The 9,307-nt window shown below is 32.0% G+C and overlaps 1 protein-coding gene across 2 annotated transcripts in view; it reads right to left on the reverse strand.

The window, feature by feature from the left end:
• Positions 1–5,433: 5,433 nt before the first annotated feature.
• LOC138210003 (voltage-dependent calcium channel gamma-7 subunit-like) overlaps positions 5,434–9,307 on the reverse strand; it is a 29,981-nt gene continuing 26,107 nt past the window's right edge. For both annotated transcript variants that reach the window (XM_069168888.1, XM_069168889.1), the window contains exon 6: positions 5,434–9,307. This exon is cut by the window's right edge and continues 1,030 nt beyond it. The gene's annotated coding sequence lies outside the window, so the exon portion shown is untranslated.

Below are 9,307 nucleotides of genomic sequence, written 5' to 3' on the forward strand. Positions count from 1 at the left end.
TCCTCTAAAATGTGATAAAAAGTCATACTATAGCATGTCGTCTAAAATATGACCAAAAAGTCATACTATAGCATGTCCTCTAAAATATGATTTAAAAAAAAGTCATACTATAGTATGTCGTCTAAAATATGATTAAAAAGTCATACTATAGCATGTCGTCTAAAATATGATTAAAAAGTCATACTATAGCATGTCGTCTAAAATATGACCAAAAAGTCATACTATAGCATGTCCTCTAAAATATGATTAAAAAAAAAGTCATACTATAGTATGTCGTCTAAAATATGATTAAAAAGTCATACTATAGCATGTCGTCTAAAATATGATTAAAAAGTCATACTATGGCATGTCGTCTAAAATATGACCAAAAAGTCATACTATAGCATGTCGTCTAAAATATGATAAAAAATATCATACTATAGCATGTCGTCTAAAATATGATAAAAAAGTCATACTATAGCATGTCGTCTAAAATATGAGAAAAAAGTCATACTATAGCATGTCGTCTAAAATATGATTAAAAAAAAAGTCATACTATAGCATGTCCTCTAAAATGTGATAAAAAGTCATACTATAGCATGTCGTCTAAAATATGATTAAAAAGTCATACTATAGCATGTCGTCTAAAATATGACCAAAAAGTCATACTATAGCATGTCCTCTAAAATATGATAAAAAAAAAAAAGTCATACTATAGCATGTCCTCTAAAATATGACAAAAAAGTCATACTATAGCATGTCGTCTAAAATATGATAAAAAAAGTCATACTGTAGCATGTCATCTAAAATATGGTAAAAAAGTCATACTATAGCATGTCGTCTAAAATATGATAAAAAATATCATACTATAGCATGTCCTCTAAAATATGATAAAAAAGTCATACTATAGCATGTCCTCTAAAATATGATAAAAAAGTCATACTATAGCATGTCGTCTAAAATATGGTAAAAAAGTCATACTATAGCATGTCGTCTAAAATATGATTAAAAAGTCATACTGTAGCATGTCATCTAAAATATGGTAAAAAAGTCATACTATAGCATGTCCTCTAAAATATGGTAAAAAAGTCATACTATAGCATGTCGTCTAAAATATGATTAAAAAGTCATACTATAGCATGTCCTCTAAAATATGATAAAAAAGTCATACTATAGCATGTCATCTAAAATATGATAAAAAAAATCATACTATAGCATGTCCTCTAAAATATGATGAAAAAGTCATACTATAGAATGTCGTCTAAAATATGATTAAAAAGTCATACTATAGCATGTCGTCTAAAATGTGATAAAAAAGTCATACTATAGCATGTCCTCTAAAATATGATAAAAAAAAAAGTCATACTATAGCATGTCGTCTAAAATATGATTAAAAAAAAGTCATACTATAGCATGTCCTCTAAAATATGATTAAAAAAAAAGTCATACTATAGCATGTCCTCTAAAATATGATTAAAAAAAAAGTCATACTATAGCATGTCCTCTAAAATATGACAAAAAAGTCATACTATAGTATGTCCTCTAAAATATGATAAAAAAAAGTCATACTATAGCATGTCCTCTAAAATATGATAAAAACAAAAGTCATACTATAGTATGTCGTCTAAAATATGATTAAAAAGTCATACTATAGCATGTCCTCTAAAATATGATTAAAAAGTCATACTATAGCATGTCGTCTAAAATATGACCAAAAAGTCATACTATAGCATGTCCTCTAAAATATGATAAAAAAAAAAGTCATACTATAGCATGTCGTCTAAAATATGATTAAAAAAAAGTCATACTATAGCATGTCCTCTAAAATATGATTAAAAAAAAAGTCATACTATAGCATGTCCTCTAAAATATGATTAAAAAAAAAGTCATACTATAGCATGTCCTCTAAAATATGACAAAAAAGTCATACTATAGTATGTCCTCTAAAATATGATAAAAAAAAGTCATACTATAGCATGTCCTCTAAAATATGATAAAAACAAAAGTCATACTATAGTATGTCGTCTAAAATATGATTAAAAAGTCATACTATAGCATGTCCTCTAAAATATGATTAAAAAGTCATACTATAGCATGTCGTCTAAAATATGACCAAAAAGTCATACTATAGCATGTCCTCTAAAATATGATAAAAAAAAAAAGTCATACTATAGCATGTCCTCTAAAATATGACAAAAAAGTCATACTATAGCATGTCCTCTAAAATATGATAAAAAAAAAAAGTCACACTATAGCATGTCCTCTAAAATATGATAAAAACAAAAGTCATACTATAGTATGTCGTCTAAAATATGATAAAAAAAAAAGTCATACTGTAGCATGTCATCTAAAATATGGTAAAAAAGTCATACTATAGCATGTCGTCTAAAATATGATAAAAAATATCATACTATAGCATGTCGTCTAAAATATGATAAAAAAGTCATACTATAGCATGTCGTCTAAAATATGGTAAAAAAGTCATACTATAGCATGTCGTCTAAAATATGATAAAAAATATCATACTATAGCATGTCCTCTAAAATATGATAAAAAAGTCATACTATAGCATGTCCTCTAAAATATGGTAAAAAAGTCATACTATAGCATGTCCTCTAAAATATGATAAAAAAGTCATACTATAGTATGTCCTCTAAAATATGATAAAAAAAAGTCATACTATAGCATGTCCTCTAAAATATGATAAAAACAAAAGTCATACTATAGTATGTCGTCTAAAATATGATTAAAAAGTCATACTATAGCATGTCCTCTAAAATATGATTAAAAAGTCATACTATAGCATGTCGTCTAAAATATGACCAAAAAGTCATACTATAGCATGTCCTCTAAAATATGATAAAAAAAAAAAGTCATACTATAGCATGTCCTCTAAAATATGACAAAAAAGTCATACTATAGCATGTCCTCTAAAATATGATAAAAAAAAAAAGTCACACTATAGCATGTCCTCTAAAATATGATAAAAACAAAAGTCATACTATAGTATGTCGTCTAAAATATGATAAAAAAAAAAGTCATACTGTAGCATGTCATCTAAAATATGGTAAAAAAGTCATACTATAGCATGTCGTCTAAAATATGATAAAAAATATCATACTATAGCATGTCGTCTAAAATATGATAAAAAAGTCATACTATAGCATGTCGTCTAAAATATGGTAAAAAAGTCATACTATAGCATGTCGTCTAAAATATGATAAAAAATATCATACTATAGCATGTCCTCTAAAATATGATAAAAAAGTCATACTATAGCATGTCCTCTAAAATATGATAAAAAAGTCATACTATAGCATGTCGTCTAAAATATGGTAAAAAAGTCATACTATAGCATGTCCTCTAAAATATGATAAAAAAAATCATACTATAGCATGTCCTCTAAAATATGATAAAAAAAAAGTCATACTATAGCATGTCTTCTAAAATATGATAAAAAAAAAAGTCATACTATAGCATGTCGTCTAAAATATGATAAAAAAAAAAGTCAGACTATAGTATGTCGTCTCAAATATGACAAAAAAGTCACACTATAGCATGTCGTCTAAAATATGATAAAAAAAAGTCATACTATAGCATGTCGTCTAAAATATGATAAAAAAAGTCATACTATAGCATGTCGTCTAAAATATGATAAAAAAAGTCATACTATAGCATGTCTTCTAAAATATGATAAAAAAAAAGTCATACTATAGTATGTCCTCTAAAATATGATAAAAAAAAAAAGTCATACTATATTATGTCGTCTAAAATATGATTAAAAAAAAGTCAGACTATAGTATGTCGTCTCAAATATGATTAAAAAGTCATACTATAGCATGTCCTCTAAAATATGATAAAAAAAAAAGTCATACTATAGTATGTCGTCTAAAATATGATAAAAAAAGTCATACTATAGCATGTCGTCTAAAATATGATAAAAAAAGTCATACTATAGCATGTCTTCTAAAATATGATAAAAAAAAAGTCATACTATAGTATGTCCTCTAAAATATGATAAAAAAAAAAAGTCATACTATATTATGTCGTCTAAAATATGATTAAAAAAAAGTCAGACTATAGTATGTCGTCTCAAATATGATTAAAAAGTCATACTATAGCATGTCCTCTAAAATATGATAAAAAAAAAAGTCATACTATAGCATGTCGTCTAAAATATGATAAAAAAAGTCATACTATAGCATGTCGTCTAAAATATGATAAAAAAAAGTCATACTATAGCATGTCGTCTAAAATATGATAAAAAAGTCATACTATAGTATGTCTTCTAAAATATGACAAAAAAGTCACACTATAGCATGTCGTCTAAAATATGATAAAAAAAAGTCATACTATAGCATGTCGTCTAAAATATGATAAAAAAGTCATACTATAGCATGTCGTCTAAAATATGATAAAACGTCATACAGTAGCATGTCCTCTAAAATATGATAAAAAAAATCACACTATAGCATGTCGTCTAAAATATGATAAAAAAAAATCATACTATAGCATGTCGTCTAAAATATGATAAAAAGTCATACAGTAGCATGTCCTCTAAAATATGATAAAAAAAAATCATACTATAGTATGTCGTCTAAAATGTGGAAGAAAAAAAAAGTCAAACTATAGCATGTCGTAGTTTCTGAAGTTTGCATCCGTCTTTGCTTAAAAAAAAATCATCGTCTCCCCAACTACCACCTGCAGGGACAAAGTCCATCCCTTGTTATATAAAGTGATACTCATCACCTACATCAGCCACTTAATGATAATGATATGGTGTGTTTTGCAATAACATAACTGCACATCACTTAACAGGCCACAACAACATAACATCAAAACGATTTAACGAGCGAACGTGTTATGCAAAGGCTGAGTCATACTTCAGTAATGGACCATAATGCATTTCATTTTCAGACCTACATTTGGTGTCAAGACATGCAAAGACGTTTGTGATCTGATCAATCCGCGACTCATTTTGCAACCTTTTCTGTCACATTAAAAACTCACAAATTAATCAATTCAATCATAATTAGTTAAAGAGAAATTTCAACAGTTAAAGGTCCTCCATATTGCATTATGTAAAACAGGTAGAAAACTATGAATATAAACATCAGAGGTTTAAAACAGCAGTGCTCAAGACTTTTTTTTTTTTTTTAAGTCACTGTACTGGTTTCTTTGTATATAGTAATATATGTAAAAATAATAATTAATCATAAATAATAATAAAAAAGAACTAGTAAAATTTGTACAACAGTTGTAGAGTCAAGACCATGGAGATAATATAGTAAAATACTGTCTCATTGTCTTTTTATTTTATAACTGCTATTTTCCTCAGCAAAAAAATGGGCATTATTTTTAGTCATGTACAATTTACTTTCAAACCACTGTTCAAATTCCTCACAAGCGTTTTTACATGAGCATTATATATGTGATGAACAAATAAGCATGTAAGAGGCTGGAACCAGGCAAGCTTTATTGGTTGAAACTTAACAAAACACTGCTGGCAGATAAAAATCCCGCAAATTGTACATTTTCAGGAATGTTTAAAAACAAAACTTCTCTATTGAAACCAACATGTATTTTTTTTTTTTTTTTAATAATAATACGGTCAGTTTTTTAACAGGCGTTGTTTCGGTCTGTTATAACTGACTCAAAACATAAAATGACCATGTAAACTTGAATATTTCCTCTACCTGTTTGTAATGTAAACATGTCTTGGGCAGTCTGCACACAGAATATAGAGTGTGAATATTTACACCCAAATCACAGTTTGAAGAAATGTCTGCGTTGAACAAAAGGAAGTAAACATTTGAAAAAGTAGCTCACGGCTTCAGAGCTCTACTTCTCCGCTGTGATGTCCTCAAAAACACCGTTGGTTCAGATTTATGCATCAAGAAGAAAAAAAAAAAAAAAAATCCTCAGAGGTCAGCTACATAATTATGTATTTGTGTGTGTTTGCTTTGTGTGTCTGTGGTGGTTGTGTGTGTGTGTGTGTGTGTGTGTGTGTGTGTGTGTGTGTGTGTGCTCATTACACAGCATGAATGCTCAGCTTTGGCGATTCAAATAAACATCTCAAAACATCAGCAAAAGCTTCTTATAATTAGCTGCTAAATGATTTCCTAGTTAATTTTCACATAGCAAATATTCATAAAATATGCTATTAACACCGCAATTTTAGTTTGCTACAATGTTTTTTTTCTTTAACTGTACCACAGGTTGTAAAGCTTAGCATTTTTTTCCCCGTAGGTCTAAAAACGGCTACAAATGATGTCCTATGCTGGACATGATTGTTAATATGCTACAAAAACAAGCAGTCTTTCTCGTCACTGTGCTACACGGGGATTTCGAGGGGAGGCAAACCGGAGAACTTTTTGACTGCTGTCAGACTCTTGAATGGCTGAGTGATCGTCACACATCTGTCTCAAATTGATGGACGACAATGAAGCCTTCTAAAGCGACCAGTAGCTTCAGTGGGCTGTCATCCACAGACAAATGACCGCCGGACAGTCGCGTAGTATGCAAAAGTCGACGTAGCTTCCAGACGGGCTTTAAACTTAGGAAGTGGTTTAAATTGCAATACCACCGAGTGCCACTAGAGGTTGGCTCCAAAAAAAGCCTCTGGTTCCATAGACTTCCATTCAACTTCTGTCGTGAAATACAAAGTCAGTAAAAAAAATTCTACGAGTCATTTTGGTGTCGCTCACTAATGTTGCTCCTTTTTATCAGTTTTCTGGTGCTCCATCTGAAAATAATAACAATTAATTCGATGTTAGGCCCTCAAAAAGCGGCATTTTTGGGGGGCGCAAAATAGCAAGAAGGCGACGGGCGAAATCCAAACGCTACGATACAGAAAGACAGCCTACCTGCGACTACCAGGCGACAGGATCTTCATCGTCATGGTAACAGTAATAATAGTAATAAACAAACGGTTTACGTTGTGATGCGATAATCTATTGGTTAGCTTTAGCACCCAAAACAAAGCACGCTATTTATTTATTGTTAAGTTAATTACGATACGAAGTTAAATATGATACCTACGTTAGCTTATACGTAACCTAAAATAAGTGAGCGTTAACTGCTGTTTTTTTTTTTTACACGCAACTTTTTCGCTCTTTGTCCTACGTCACCCAACTTCCTCCTTTGCTCCCGACATAATTACTACAGCAACTACGACGACTGTAACCTCCAGGTTTACTCGTAGCTACGGATTTAACCACCAGACGACGCGTGTTGATCACAGCGAAGACTAAATCTGTGAGCGGGTGGAGCCAAGCGAGGGTCAGGAAATGGTGGAATAATTTATGAACTGCTAGCACATGAATTGTAAACAGATGTGTGACGAAACAAAAGAAACATTTGTTTGTGTTGATCCAAATACCTTTACGACAAATTGCACAATCTGCATTAATCTCGACTGATGACTGCTGTGCTCAAATACATGAAACATAGATCAAAAAAGGTTTGCAGTTGTTCAGGTCGCCCCCCCTCCCCCACCCCCATCAAAGTGACACGTCTTTTTTTTTTTTTTTAACCGCCACCTATTCTTTATATAAACCATCTTTTTTCTTATATAAAACCAGAAACAGTGATTCCATTTTAAATCTCATCAATTCAGGAAGCACAAAAAAAGAAGCTTTACTTCTGGGAACTGGAAGTTAATCGTTTTAAGTGAACCCGCAAGGAAAAACACTGAGATGACGGAAGTCGGCATGAAAATATTAGTACTTTTTTTTTTTAGACAATGTCCGTTAACGGGTAACTCGAGTCCTGCTAGAGTTCTTTTGTCTGAATTGAATGGATTCAAATGGAAAGCAATCTGAACCTGGCTTTAAGTGGTCTGGTTTCTCTGGTATCTGCATGTGTTATTATGTACACACCTAAGACATAAACTTATATGGCATCATTGCCAAAAAACTCCAAAGGCATCCTCTTTGATTGTATCACGGGTGATCAGAGACAGTTTTTTTTTTAGGGGGGGGGACTTTCCCTCAGGAGTCCTTCGACTGTGCTCGACTCTTTAAAACGTCTCTCGGTCAACGTCGCTGGTCTCATTCCACAAAATGTTGAACATTCATCCCTAAAGCTTCCGATCGTTAAATACAAACAACTTAGAAAATTCGATAGCTAAAACACCTAAAACGTACGGGATTACATATTCCTAACGTTCACATCAGAACGTAGAATAGTGGGGAAGAAGAATATCTGTACAGTCGGAGTATAAATGTCAACGCGTACACAGTTCACCTCTAGGTGTGTTTATAGTAGTCGTATTTATGGTGTTTTTCAGGTTTCTTTTTCCAGTATAGTTTTCCATGAACAGGGTTGGGAAGTAATAAAAAAAAAAAACACATAGTGGCTTTTCAAATTTTGTAAAACAGTGTAAAAATAAATAACTTTTTTAGCTTCTAATTTTATGTAATTACATTTTTTCTGTAAACAAATGAAACATTTAATAAATCAAACAGAGAGTGGTGTTTCCCTTTGTACGGCACGCTTCGGTTAAAATGTTTACAAATTAGGTCGTATACATCGTCTGTAATTTTAGCCACTTTAAAGTCCCGTAAAAGGTTTGATTTTACGCACCAAAAACAAAAACACTGGTCGACTGTTGAAGGGAGTAAAAAAACGACCTGTATCTTTGTTTTCTGCGACCTGTAGTGTACGTGTTAATTTTAACAGAAGCAATGGGAGGAAGTCAAGTGACGGAGTATGTAGAGCGAGTAACGCTGTGTTCAAATGGGGTCGTATTTACCACGTTCACGAGAAGAGTCCGTATGAACGGCGCCCTCTTGTGGTATTCACGACGTCGGCACCTAAAATTTTGTGACGCGTTTGCTGACGTTTACCGAAATGTCAGAGGCCGTGGAAGTAAGTTTTTTCGGTGGATGTTCAGCTTAATATATTGTAACTATAGTCACGTAGAGCTTTGTCTCCGTAACTTAGATAACCGCCTACGTCTGAGGAAAATGTTGATCTTCCCAATGGCCTCATCTTTTCCCTCTTGCGGCTTTACATTTACGTTAGCTCGCTAAATTGTTAGCCTCTGTGGCTTCTAGACGCCTTCCACGTTGCCGTTGCTTAGCAACTGGGTTCTTAAGACCACTTTGAACGCCAATTGTACGGTGCACGCGACCATTTGAACGCAGCATGAATTAAGACATAAAGTAGACCCGATACCAGGCCGACTTCAACAGTTTGACACTTTCGTCATTTGTTTTGAGAGTAACTGAGCAACGTTCCCAACCGTGTCCATGAAACGACTTCTATTCAAAGAAACGCGACACTCTTCAGTCTTAAAAGACATGAAAAGACGCTGCGTTCGTGA

This window comes from Embiotoca jacksoni, unplaced genomic scaffold (genome assembly GCF_022577435.1).
Source record: "Embiotoca jacksoni isolate LCO1_2020_lvr unplaced genomic scaffold, fEmbJac1.0.p SCAF_41, whole genome shotgun sequence".
Taxonomy (NCBI): Eukaryota; Metazoa; Chordata; class Actinopteri; family Embiotocidae; genus Embiotoca; species Embiotoca jacksoni.